Source organism: Poecile atricapillus, chromosome 26, assembly GCF_030490865.1.
Source record: "Poecile atricapillus isolate bPoeAtr1 chromosome 26, bPoeAtr1.hap1, whole genome shotgun sequence".
Classification (NCBI taxonomy): domain Eukaryota; kingdom Metazoa; phylum Chordata; class Aves; order Passeriformes; family Paridae; genus Poecile; species Poecile atricapillus.
In genome coordinates, this window is record NC_081274.1 from 15714 (window position 1) to 30090 (window position 14377).

General features: G+C 45.9%; 1 long non-coding RNA gene across 1 annotated transcript; it reads left to right on the forward strand.

Annotated features, from left to right (window-relative positions):
* The first annotated feature begins 6147 nt into the window (after nt 1-6147).
* Nucleotides 6148-14087, forward strand: LOC131588664 (uncharacterized). Its single transcript, XR_009279635.1, has 4 exons — nt 6148-6186; nt 12575-12868; nt 13686-13857; nt 13981-14087. It is a non-coding gene; the product is annotated as an uncharacterized LOC131588664 (long non-coding RNA).
* Nucleotides 14088-14377: the final 290 nt, after the last annotated feature.

Sequence of the window (14377 nt, forward strand, 5' to 3'; positions counted from 1 at the left end):
CGTTACATACCTGCTGGACTCGCTCCTGTTGGAAATATTTGGTGCCGGGGCGTGGGTAGAGGTATCCTGAAATGCAGCTTTAAACCCTTGAAATGCTGTGTCCTAGTTTAGGGCAAATTAGGGAGGAAAACTCCAAATGGGGGTTTCCCCAGGGAAATGACCCCTCCCTACCAACTGGTCCAGGAAAGGAAAAAAAAAATTCCTTGGAAAGAAGTGGAAAAAGCTGTTTATTTAACAGAAATTGAATAATATGAAATAATAAAACCTCTCACTGTTCGATGGGATGGCAAGTCTAGGAAGAAAAGTCCTTTTCATGTGGTGTAGCTCGCCTCGCTCAGGTTCTTATCGGTCCTTCCGGCGCTGAAAAGTGCCGAGGCCCGGGCCCCGGTGGGCCAAAGGCGTGAGCTCCCGGGGTTTGGCCGGGTGTTCGGTCCAGAGCAGGTTTGCACAGATCCAAGGAAACAAAAAAAGGAAAAAAAAACAAAGGTCCAGGCAACTCCTCTGCCTCAGCTAGCTAAAACCAACTAAAAGCCAGAGAGAAGCTCTGTCCCGCTGTCTGTCCGTGCTGCAGACACCGCGGTCCAGGAGCGGGATGTGTGGGAGTGATGTTTGTTCCTTAATGCAAACGGCGTGCCTCTTCTTCCCCCCGCTCTCGCTTTCAGAGCCAGTCTTAAAGGTGCAGAACTTAATATTTAACATAAACCAGACGATTGGGGATACCGGTATCATAAAGTCACCCCAGGACATGCTGGAAAAGGCAACGCTAAAAATGAGCAAGTGGGGCAGCTACCTCCACTTAAACAGATACAGTGGTAAATAAATGGCTTCTCCCCTTTAATTTAAACCCGTCAAATATTGGGAAAAAGAGTGGTTTTCCTCACTTTAAATCTCTCTGGTGATTGAAAAGGGGGCATTTTTCGTTAATTCAGATCCATAAAAAAGCATCATCCCTGCTTTTCCTTTCCACTTAAAGTGGAAAAAAATAGAAAATGGGCATTCTCTATCAATTAATATCTCTAACAGCACAGAAAAGGCAGAGTTACCTCCAATTGAGACTATCAAAATTGTAGGGGAAGTGGATTTCTCTTCAATTCAAACACAGGCGATTGGGGAAAAGGAAGCTTTTTCCCTCAGCTTAAACGCCTTTTTTCCTGATAACCCATCCCTTCTTTGGGGCTGTGGAGATGGAGTGGCGAGGTAGAAGAGGAAAGCTGAAAACTGCCGCCTCCCCCCCCCCCCGCCGGGAATGTGCGTGCTGCCCCGCCCGCTCGGGTGACCCTGCTCGGCAGGACGGGCTTTTCTCTCGGCTTTATCTTAAAGTGACGCTCCCCGCCCGGGTGAAACTGCCTGATCCCCCGGTCCCTGCTGGGTGCCGTGACCCTCGTTCCCGGAGGAACTCCCGGGATGCCCCCGCTGGCCCCTCCGGCGGCTCCCTGCGCGAGCCTTGCCCGGGTAACCCTCTCAAAACTGCCTCTGCAAGGAGCTGCTCCCTTCTCGTCCTCACCGGTCACGCCTGAAGCTGCAGCACCTTAGAGTGGGGGGGGGGGGTTGGGGGTGAGGCGCAGAGACATCCTGCCGGTCGTTCCCTCCCTTACGTGTCCCGCGGTCCGTCCCCGAAACGCCAGGGTGCTGGGCTTTCATTTCCGCGATAGAGAACCGGTCTCCTCCTCCGGGTGCCGTGGCCGAAATTGGGATTCTGCCGCATAAATCCCCTGCGTGCTGGGTTTGTGATTACGGAGGAAATTCCTCACGGGGTCCTAGGCGATTACCGGTTACTGACTTCCGCTTCCCTTGAGCGGTCGCGGGTTTGCCCGGCTCGTTTAGGGCTAATCCTGGCCGAACCCGAGCGCCCCCGTCGCTGCTCTGCCCTGAATTTCAGTGAAATATCGATATAGTTTATAAATGCTCCCTTTGCTCACCGCTCGGTCATTCCCCGCGCAGCCGCGGGGACCGGGCTCGCTCTGTGCTTCGATCCCGGCATCTGAGAACTGGTATTTTGCAATTTGATATTTTGAAATTGGGTGCTTTTCATATTTTGGAACTCACTAGTTTACTATTTTGAAACGGAATCATTTTGGAATTTTGGAACCCCGTATTCTGGTATTTTGCAATTGGATTCCTTTGGAAATTTTCAACTCGCTGATTTGAAACTGCGTGACGCTGGTATTTTTGGACTTGTTCTGGTGTTTTAGAAGTGGGCATTTCTCTCCCCTTCCGCGGTTTGACAGGCTGGCACGGGGGGGGAGACGCGGGGGGCGCGGGGACGGCGGCAGGAGCCTCGGCGATAAAAGCTGTGATTGCGCATGCGTGGATGGCGTCAGCGCCGCAGGGCAGCATGGGGGAGTGGTGTACGGCAGCGGGAGTTTCGGATCGTCCCGGGCCGCACCGCTCAGATTGGTGTCGCTGGACGGCGGTGGCGGCGGCGGGGCCGGCGGCCCCACGGGTGCCGGGAAAGCGGAGCCTGTGGGGCGGCAAGGCGGCGCGGGCGGCACGGAGGGGGTGGAGGGGAGCTGAGCTGCGGGAACGGCGATGCCGAGGGTGGGCGGGGTGGCGGAGCTGGGAACCACGGTGTCGGCGGGGGAAGGCGTAACCGCGGGGACAGCGGCGGCGGGGCCCATAACCGCGGGGACGGCGGAACGGGGCGGGACCGCAACATCGGGGGTAGCTGGGACGGCAGGAGGGAGGCAAAAGCGGGCGGGCGGTGGGACGGGGAAGGCGGGGGGAGGGGTGGGACGGAGCGTGCCGGAACTGGGGTAGGGGGAACGGGCGCCGCGTGGTCAGGGGCGCACCGGTCTCAGTGGGCGGGAAAGGAGGGGGGCCGGCGGGGACAGAGGATGCGGGGGCCGCGTGGTCGGGGGGAGGGGTAGGAGATACGGGGGTTGCGGGGGTACGGGGGGCTCGTCGCGCGTTGTGTATTGGCAGCACGCATTTCTACGAGTGCTCTGCAGGCTGGGAGGAGCTTAGCGGCCGCCATATCTCGGCGAGAGATGTTATTAAAAAGCTTATTACCAACTGTGTCCCAAAAATCTCTAGTAAAAAATTCTGAGTGTTTTGCATTTGGGAAATTAACTAGAGTCCAGGTTAGGAGGGTTTTTAGTTCTTGTTTAGGCAATTTACTTTGGCTGGCTTTTAGTGAGAATTTTAGTTGCTTATACAGCTTTTTTTCTGGGGTTGAATAGTTTTGACCCGTGATAGACTGGTTTGTGACTCACCTCTTATTTTAATGATGTTGGCTCGTCTCTCAGAGCTCGGGTGATGGGTGCTGGCCAGGCACCTCCCGTCCGTTCTCGGGTGTCACTTAGTAATACTCGCACATAACCACGCTGCAGAGTCGTCTAAAAACCACAGTGTGGACGCGGCAGCGGAAAAACTTTTAGAGAGTTTGGGGTGTAGATGCTGTGACAGCGTCTGCCCCTCGCTCGACCACGTAGAGGCTTTGCCCACCTAGCCCAGGTGAGACGTCGCCTTGCAACGCCCCCCTGAGCTCGGGGGCTCCACGGAAACCAGGGGTTCAGACGCTGCTTGGCAACCTTCACCCCGAAGAAACCACGCAGGGGATGTCCCGTGGAGCACAGAAGAGGCGTGGCTTTGCCACCCTTCTCAGTGCCGCGGGGCCCTGCGGAAACCAGGGGTGCGGACGCCGTTCGGAACGTGCGCCCCGAAAAAGCCACGCGGCGGATACCTCTAGAGCTCCGGAGCCGACGCTGCTGAGCGACGGCCGGCCAGTGCCCGAGGGTGCCGCGGAACAGTGGAAAGAGAGTTACGGTGTTATGGTGATCAGCCGCATAAACTGCACTCTAGATGGCCTTAAAGGGTGAAAAAACCTGTCTTCGTAGTTGCCAGTGATGATGGAGCAGTGTCTCACCGATGGAGGAGTCGTGGGATGGCTCGTAAACGTGTGGGCGCCAGGTATTGGTGTGTAAAAACGCTCACTCGCGGTGAGAGACTTCTCCAGGGTCAAGCTGTTCAAGTATAAGCAATTTATTATAAGGGTAAAAAGAGGGGAGATCCGTGTCCGCCGCCGGCCTCGGCGTCCGCGTGGTCCGGGGAAGGGGAGAGAGAACGGGTAGAGCAGGGGAGGAGAGGTTGGGAAAGGGGAGGGAGGGAGGGAGTAAGAGAGCAATAGAGGGAAAGAGGGAAAAACCAGAGGTAGAGAGCAGGGAAGATTAGTGGGGTAGGAGCAGGGAGAGGGGGCTGAGAGTTAAGAGTTGGGGAGAGGGATAGAGGGGTAGGAGGTAAGGGAGCGGGGTTCAGAGGTAAGAGCGGGGGAGAGGGGAGCTGAGACAGGGGTAAGAGTTGAGAGCGAAGTTCTTGTTACAATCCAATATATCTTTTTCTATCGTGAATATTCTAATTCTTAGTAACCGATCACCATGAGACACGGCCACTAAAGAGTTTACATACAGCCTATGCGCTTCCCTATATTAACATACAGTGCTGCACTTTAGACTCTACAAAGCTTTACAAGTGCTTTCCTTGCTTCTTTACCTTTGGACTTCTCGATCAGCAGAAGGACATTGTTTTGTCAGCAGGGATTCTCGTTCAACTGGCTAGGCTATTGTTCTTTGGTTAACCGGCACTCAGTATCCTAGGACTCAGAGCAGGCTTTCATTTCTACTTTGATTCTAGCCTTCGTATTTTCAGAATCTTCTGACAAACAATCACATTCATAAGATTTCCCTGTTTCACCCTCCCCAACAGAGTTGCTTCCCTCAGTTTCAACTACTTTCGTCCTCATCATCCCCATTTTTTCTAGGGACACTATGGAGGGACTAGGAAGATGAAATCAAAAGGAAAAAAGGAGAAAGATCCCCCCTGCAAATCCATGCACCGGTTCATCTGCTCGGCTGCTGCTGCTTGACAGAGGTTTGTCTAATACCCGGTGCTGTTGCCCCTGGGTGAGAGGGTAGGGGCGGAAAGGGCTCGCCGCTAGTTCCCTGAACGCCTCGTTGTCTGCACCTGACGCGCTGGGGCGCTCGGCTTCCCTTTATGTGGCTAAGGACTCCTGTCCTCCTTCAGGTGCCCAAAGCTGAAACTAGAATTCCACCTTCAGAATTTCACGTGTCTCGGGTTTGTGACTCCCAAGGAATTTTTCCCCAGCAATCATTCAGTCATGAATTTTTCCTCTGCAGTCATTACTGCCTTAGCCTTCTGTGGACGTGTTTCAAACGCTCATTGAGAGCTGAGGAGCCGAGTTGGCTTGTTTATGACTTAGCTGACAAGCCCAGGCTAAATCCAAACACCCCGAATTACGGCGAAATATTAATGCGGTTTAGAAAGAGGCCTCTTCCGTGCGACTCGGTCCTTTGCCGCGCGTCCCCGGAGATTTACTCCGTCCTTCGTTCCCGACCGTGCCTCTTCGGCGGCCCGCCTCTCGCGGACGCAAACCGAATGAAATTCTACTACGAGTGTTGCCTTGAAAAATAATCTTCTAAGTACATCTAGCTACGTGATTAAAACACATCCGTGCCTTGGCAGTCGTGTACGGAAAGCTTTTCGGTGGAGAAAATAGCTATTTTGATAGCACGCTTTCATACGCCTTCAGAAAAAGCAGAATTCGTACCGGCTCCTGAGACTCCCCGCTGAAGAACCCGGCCGTCCTCGCGACGCCCGATGCGGCGGACGTCGGGGGAAAAGCCGAGCCTGGAGTGAAAAAGAGACGGTGAGTATGCGGCCTTTAAAAAAAGCCTTCGCGCAACAATAACGGGAACCTGTCGTGTTTATTCTTTGCTCATTTTTTCTGCTAATGTAAATGCCACGTAAAAGTACGTGAAACACGAAGCAGAGCTAGGATTTTACGGGTCTTCATTTCGGCAGTCTGGATGAAAAATGTCTCTTCCTGCGCTAACACCCGGTCCGGTTTGAATCCATATTTAGCCTGAATCTTCCTTGCCTCCCGTTTCCCATTTCTAGGAACTGCTTCCCGGTCTAAGGACGAGGCTGGATGCCAACCCTGTTCCACAAAGTTCAAGGAGAAGCTGGATGTCCTGTTTGATCGCTTGTGACCATTTGTACCACAGATCTTCTCTGTTGTATCCTGACCAGAGGCAGAAGTGAATCCTCAGGTCTCCAGAGAAGTAACCCACATTTCATCGATAATTTTACCGACAAATATTGTCCACGTATTTGTTACTACGGCCTAAAGGAATTACTCACGTGAGACGCTTACGGCCGAGGTCACGTGGGGTAAGTTGAGATTCGGATGTGGGCTCTGGGATAGCCTTCCGTCCTGGCAGGGGAGGCCCGGTGATTAGCTTAGGACTAGACGATACTAGTCCCCGGTGCTTCGAAGGAAGGTACGAGAAAACTCAGGAGTAATAACTGTTTTATGCGTCCATCCGTAAGTTTTTGATCGCTGTAAAAGTGTTCTTTCCTATATGTATACGTATGCGTGCGTATATGATACCGTTTACGGCAATCAAAAACTGGTTAAGAAGACGCATAATTAATATTATGCGATGTTAAACTTATCTAAATGATCTGTAATATGAATTGCCAAATGTACTAAATATATACTCTCATCCCAGAGTCTGTCACTGCTGATAAATCAATGGAAGATTGGAAAATCGTGTCCGGATAACGATTTTCCGAGCCCGCCGTAAAATCTAGCTGCTATATTAATTCACTAATTGCCAAGTCCAATTGACCTGAATATTGCTTTGATGCGGAAAACTTCTGGGTATATTGGTAAATTCTCTATCTAGGTAAAGTCAAGGCTTGGCCAGAGCCTAAGGTTTAAACTGGAAAGATGTCTCTGAAGTAATTTTCAAAGCAAAGGGTTTAAAAATAGCAGCTATAGGGTGCTTAAAACACTGCAAACCTTTAAAGGCATTTGTATAAAACAAATGATCAGATGTCTTAGGTAATTGACTAATTAAACTATCCAATAGTTAATTTAATCTGAAGTTTCTTTCATAACACTTAACTTTCAACCGTGACACATTTTCTTAGAATTTTGGAAACTAAAATAATAAAGTTACATTGGATTAGGTAAATGTAAATCTTTTTAAACAAGGAAAAGAGTAAAAACTAACACAAAAAAAAACTCTACATAGAAGCAGCTGCATAACTTACTGACCGAGATACATCTGTAGTTAGAAAACAAAAAATTCTCAAATGACACGTGTCTAAAAGGTAATTACACAAATATATATCAAAATATGTATAAAGCGGGCTGTAAATAAAACGACACTTCATAGATAATGCTTATCGTAGAAACCTATAAATTTACACTATACAATGTATATGTCATCAGTAAGTGTCTGAGGAAATCGAGATAATATTTTTGAAACATTCCTGTCTTAATGACTAAAAATGAATTAAAGTGAAGAACTTTTAAATTTTTTGTAAATAACTATCATTATTTTTTTGTGCAACTTATAGAAAACTAAAACTGCAGAGGTTATAACAAACGATAGAACTTCTAATGAAATCAAGGGTGTCACAAACAGCATTCACCTCTGTTCTTAAGCAGGTGTTCACCAGTGTTCTATCACAGCTGTTTCAGTTGTAGTTTTTTTCATCTTTCTAGGAAAATAACTATGTAGTTTAAACAAATGTCTTCAATAAGACATGAAGCAATTTAAATTTTAAACTTGTTAAAAATTAATTATGACAAAAGGAAGCAACAAAACTTAACGTTAAAAAATACCAAAGTTAGAACTGAAGTTAAAAACACTTAACTTTAAACATAGTGAAGTTTAACTTTGCTTAATTCTGTTAACACTTAATCTATATTAGATGAAAACATGACTTAATCTTACTCTGTTATTATAAAAAAAGACAACTAAAAGTTTGGTACACGCTTCTTTGAACACAATATAATAGGAATATTGGTTCACGATAGAGATTATAGGGATGCAACAAATTTACCACCTTTCTATGTTACTTGGTTTTGAGAATAACCTATAATAACTGCAGATGTTATTAAAAATGCTTATTCGTAACAAGAATTTGCTTGGCCTATGTTTAAATTTATTAGGATTTTTAGTGTGCAGTTTTACTGGAAAAAAACCACAACACCACAGATTTGGTAATTTGCTATTCAGCTTTTGTAGTACTTTTCAGAAACATTAAGTCTAGCTTTTTAACTTAAATTCAAAATCTAAATTGGTATATATGCTGTTATACATGTTTGGGTTTTTTTTTATAACAGAAAGACTCATATTAAAATTACCTTATTAAAATTGTAAAAAAATACCAAGCAAATGGGTAATATATGGTTAATATATCTTTGAGATTTTTGAAAACTATATTGATCTAAATCCACAATACACTTATTCAAATGAAAGGTTAAAAATGAAAGCAACTTCTTATTCAATCCTTTTTCTGTAGGGTTAATCATATGATTTTTAACCCAATTTTAAAGAAAAGCATCTTGCAGAAATTAAATGTAATTTCAGTAATAATACTTGATCACTCCATATCATACAATATTACATTATCAGTAGATGTATAGAGAAGATAACATTTTCAAAACTTTCATGTATTACGAATACTGAAACAGAAGAAAAAATCTTTTAAATTTCTTGGGTGCGTAAGTATCATCTTTTTCTATGTTATTCTGTAGAAACAAAATCTACAGCTATCATTAGAAATATAACATCTATATGTATTCTATTATGCAACATTTTTAAACTTTTTGATCCATTTTTGAAGGCATTTCAATAGGGGCTTCTCTCTGAAGCTTGTGACTGCTATAATTTGCAGATTAGCCAGTAATGCATCTTACAATGCTTTTGATTTTTGCTTTTCGGCTATTTTTCTGAAACCGTGAGAGAGATGCTGGACTTGATATTGACATGTGCCATAACCCTGTGTCCATGTCTCTGGGAGGATTGAAAGAACTGTGCGTTAGCGCGGCTGTGCTCAAAAGACTCTTGGCTTCGTGTGGTATCCAGTGAAGCCATCTGCTGTGGTGAAGCTGTTGTTTTTCCAAGCTGTTGTTGCTCTGCTGAAGCTGTATTGTCAAGCGAATTCAATTTTAAAAGTGCCGCCGCAGCGCTCGGTGCACGCCGAGGCTCGGTTTCTCCACCCGCCTGTGCCCCGGCTCCGGGCTGGGCACGGAGGGACGGGACCACGCCTCCCTGTGACGTCACGGGCGCCCTGGATGACGGCTGGCCTGGGGGCGGTGCCGCAGGCGGGGTCTGGAGCTGCGGCTGTGGTTGCGTCACTGCTGACGTCACGTTGACTGACAGCTGTGGCTCGAAGCCCACCCCTGGCAGGCGGGGCGCAGGGGCCGCCGTGCCCGTGGAGGTCCCGGACCGCTCTGGCTTGGGCCGAACCCTCCCGTACCCTCCCAGGGGGGACAGGGCTGTCCACTCCACTCCCTTAGGGCCGGAAAGGGGCTCGGCTGCCGGCACGCAGGCGGCCAAGGAAATTTCCCCTCCCTGTTCTGCCGGCACCGGCAGACCGGGCGCTGGAACAGTTTCAAGAGAACTCAGACGCTCTTGCAAAAGCTCTAAGACCCCTTTTTGCAAATTCTGCCCGCATTTTTGAATCGCCTCCTCGTCTCGGTATAGTTGTTTGTCTGGGCTTTCAACAGGCTTACACATTCTCTTTGCTAAGGTAGATTTCCGGGAGGCTGACACAGACTTTACAGCGTGCAGTAACGAGCATTCTGCATCTGACTGAAACAAACCCTTCTGTTTTTCTGGACCCATAGTGTCCCTTGCCTGAGTTTCAGAGTCCCATATACTGGCGAGGACTTCATAAGTCACTGCAGAAGCTGTTAGTTCAGCCGCTACCTCGTCTCTAAGAGTGGTTTTTTCATATACTCTGACGTTTATCTTCTCCCATAGGCTTGGGGTAAAAATATTTTCTGAATCCACGTTAGGGAATTCTACCCAGGATAGAAGGCTTTTAAACTGATCCGTGCAAACAGAGAGCGGGTGCTCCTTTACCGTAGCTTCCAAGGTAGCCGAAACCTCCCCCTCAGGTTTGGACACGTTTCCCATATTTTTGCTCCCTTTTGATGGCTTACCTGACCTCAGGGTCAGCTTTCTCTCAGCTCCTCTATCCGTGATCCGTTCCACAGCTCACAGACGTCCGGCTTGGCTTGTCCGCTCTCACCGGCGCCGGGATTACCAAGATCATCTTTTTCCCCTTTCCAGGGAGTTTTCCAGCTTTCTGCTGTCTTCTTTTTTTTCCAGCTTCCCACTGTCTTCTCTCTCTTTTGGGTTTTTTTTCTGTTTGTTTGTTTGTTTGGGTTTTTTTTGTTGGGTTGTTTTTTTTTTTTCCTTCAACAGGAGCATTCAGTTCAAAGTGCCCCAAGGTTGGGAGCCATTTGTCTAGTTAAAGGACTTTTGGATTTGGGTTCTTTTCCCTTTGAACTGAAGATTGATGAGAGGGAGGCTGGTTTTTCTCGTTTGGTCTCAGTTGTTTATTTTTTCTTATGAGCATTACAAGGTACAAGGAGCTATGTGCACTACGATAGAAAAGGGGTAAAATGGCTAACAAAGATCTTCTTCAAGGTCTTTTATATGTCCATTTACCCAATTAACAGGTGCCAACTAAATTATTTTTCTTAGTGACCCAATGACCCAACACCTGTGTGCTGCACTCTGACATTTTCTACCCAATCACCTACTACTACCCAAACACCCCTAGGAGAAGAACATGAAGAAGAAAGAAGAAGGACAAGAGACAACACCCTAAATCCTCCATCTTGTCTCCTGTTCTCTAAACTACTTTTTCACCCAGTGATTTAAGAAACTTTCTAATCTACACATTTACACTTTTCCTATCTAACTTTAACATTTGTTTTCATGTGTCACCATGAAAACATGCACATGAATTTCGTATTATATGAAATTCAGTGTTTCCTTGAATCCTAGAACTAAATATTAAAAACAAGGGCACACACTCTGTATCTCAGCCTCCAACATCTCATAGCTGCTACTATTGAGAACCTTGTTTCAGTAATACGTTAAGAGGCATCTTTCTGTTACCTCTGTCTCTCTTTTCTTTGCCTCCTTTGGGCTCTGTTCTCTGTGGATATATCTTTTCTCTAGTCTCTTAGCCTTCTCTGGGCTCAATTCTCTGTGAATACAGCTTTCTATAATCTCCCAGCCTCCTCTGGGCTGAATTTTCTGTAGATACAGCCTTTCTATAGTTTCCCAGCCTTCTCTGGGCTGAATTCTCTGTGAATACAGCTTTCTATAGTTCCCCAGCCTTCTCTGGGCTGAATTCTTCTGGGATCCTCCCTCGTGGGGAGTTCCACTTATCTCAATCTTCATTATTTGAAGTAAACTCTCGAGCTCGTTAAAATCTTGTTTCTCGTGTTTATTGCAGGATCCTCACAAAACTTAACAGGTCTCTCCAGGCTGGTTACAAGGTTAATCTTTGCAATTTGGTACATTTCTTTCTTCTGATGGTACAAACAAGGCCTTGTGGCACACTTCATGTCTGATACACAAAATGGCCCCGATCTACGCAGTTCTTTTATCTTTATACCTATTTTTATCCAATTAACAATAGACACGTATATTATTTTTCTTAATGACCCAATGACCCATCACCTCTGTGATGCACTGCAGCATTTTCTATCCAATTACTAACTATTACCCAAAAACCTCCAGGAGAAGGACATGAAGAAGAAAGAAGGACAAGGGACAACACCCTAAATCCTCCATCTTGTCTCTTATTCTCTAAACTACTTTTTCACCCAGTGATTTAAGAAACTTTCTAATCTACACACCTACCTTTCTTGTCTAACTTTAGCATTTGTTTTCATGTATCACTATGAAAACATGCTCATGAATTTCATATTATATGAAATTCAGTGTTTTCCTGAATCTTAGAACTAAAAATTAAAAACAAGGGCACACAGTCTGTATTTCAGACTCCAACACTTTCCAGTTTAAACCTTAGGCCCTGGCCAAGCCTTGACTTTACCTGGATAGAGAATTGACAAATAAATCCAGTTTTCTGCATCAAAACAATATTCAGGTCAATTGGACTTGGCAATTAGTGAATTAATATAGCAGCTGGATTTTTACTGTGAGCTTGGAGAATTGTTATCTGGACATGATTTTCCAATCTTCCATTGATTTATCAGCCGTGGCAGACCCTGGGATGAGAGTATATATTTAGTACATTTGGCAATTCATATTACAGATCATTTAGATAAGTTTAACATCGCATAATATTAATTATGCGTCTTCTTAACCAGTTTTTGATTGCTGTAAAAGTTTTATTTCCTATATCTGTACATATGCATGTGTTTTACTTTGGTTTTTCATTGTCAGAACAAGACAGTGGATATTTTACCTTTGTTTATAAGAGAGGGGGAGGAAACGGGTTGCGGTTCAGAAGCGTGGAAACGCTATGTATGTATTTTAGATTTTGGAAAAAACGCAAATATTGTATATCTATTGGAAATAATTCTTGATCGGTCCTTTTTAAACAAGTCTTTCACAAAGCCAGTTCCATCAATTATCAGGTATTCTTCTAACAGTACTCGAGCAAAGTTGAGAGAGAATTCTTTGGTTCCTGTCAAAGGTTCAGAAGCGAGAAGATAAAAAATTAATTTCAGTTAGTAATTTGGAGTAAAGTGTAGTTTCTGTATTCACAGGTTCAAAGCAGAAGTAACTGCCTAGCGAAGAACATGGAAACTCATCAGCTGCAGAGACGAGCAGATGGCCCAAAGAGCAGAAGAGCGAGCACGCCGATGTGAACCGTATCGAGACCGCAGTTGACGGCTGAACGCCTTTGATCCCGCGTGCGAGAGCGATGAACTTTGGGTTTCGTGTGAAAGAGTAGGAAAATCGATATTGTAAAGCCTCATTTGTTAAAGCGTGGTGTGAACTGTGTCAAGATTCAGAAACCTGCATGAGAGATAAAGTCCTTGAAGATGAAGGTGAATCAGGTATCCCCCTTGAGCTGTATCATTTTGGTGATCGCTTTGTGATGCGATTTCACCTGCATCGCTTCTTTTAGTTAACTCAAAAGAAAGTATACCTTATCTCAGTGAAAATAGATTTTGGTATAATATTCAATTTTTCTTTTTATTTATTATGTTCTATATAAAGAGTCAACATCTTATTGTAACCTTATATCAATCTTAGTCACACTTGATTGTGAAGAGTTTGAGTCATGAAATTTCAGATAGATATTTATAACAACTCAGCTTTCAATTCAAGCAGTTTCAGCAGAAACTTTAAAGGAATTAGACAAATTAAGCTACTGGTTAAGTAAGCAACCTAGATCTATTTCTCTAGCTTTGAGTGGTCAGTTAACTGATGTTCAAAACTGGAGGCAGAGCGCTCTGTAGAACAGAGCAGCAGTTCTGTTGTTGGTGCGTAGGGCATGAGAGAAGGAAAAATAACCCTGAGTGAAAATTAATCAAAGAAAAGGTTTGAAAGATTTGGGTTGATTTTTTTTTTTTTTTTAAAGAGCGGGCAAATGTTGGAGTCTGGAATACAGAGTGCGTGCCCTTGTTTCTGATACTTAGTTATAAGATCCAGAAAAACACTGAATTTCATATAATATGAAATTCATGAGCATGGTTTCATGGTGATGCATGAAAACAAATGTTAAAGTTAGATACAAAAAGCTAAAAGTGGAAGTGTGTAGATTAGAAAGTTTTTTTAAATCACTGGGTGAAAAAGTTTAGAGGAGACGAGATGGAGGATTTAGGGTGTTGTCTCTTGTCCCTTTTTCTTTCTTCTTCATGTTCTTTTCAGAGAGATCAGAGATGTTAAGAGAGACACCGGGGTTTCTGATAAGCCCCCGGAAGGGATAAGGCGAGGCACGTACGACACGAGAGGTACGAAAGGCACGGAAGGCACGGTAGAAAAGTGACACGACACACCCCGGGATTGCTCTGTCCTGCGCACCTCAGCACTGTGAGCCAAAGTGAGGCTTTCCCTTGAGGTGGCCCAAGGGGACACAGCTTGGACCTCCACATCTCCAAAGCCGATTCGAGAATCCTTGGCCACGAGGGCTGACCTAGCACACCGCTTTCATGCCCCTCTGTAGGTCTTGGACTTCGACTTAGCTCTCATATGCGTGGGGACGAGAAGCCACGTGGGGCACAAGGGAAGGCCGCCTCACCGTCTGGCACGTTTCTGGCAGGCTGTTGTCTCTTGGACAGGTACAATAAAGAAAACCAAATATCAGTGCAAGATCTTAGCAGCACATCTGTGAAAACCCAACACTCACGGTCTCCTGACAATGGCTGGGTCCTTCGCCTGCATGCTTCAGCCCCGCTGGGATGCTGAGGCTTGCGGAGCGAAACTCTTCAACCGGTATTGCTGTGGATCCGAACGAACCGCCGCCTTGATGAGGTTTGGGAGCCTCCCCGGTTGCGGATGAACGGGGAGCCCGGGGTGGGCCGGGGCTGGAAACCCCTGGTTATCCCACACAAGCGGGACCT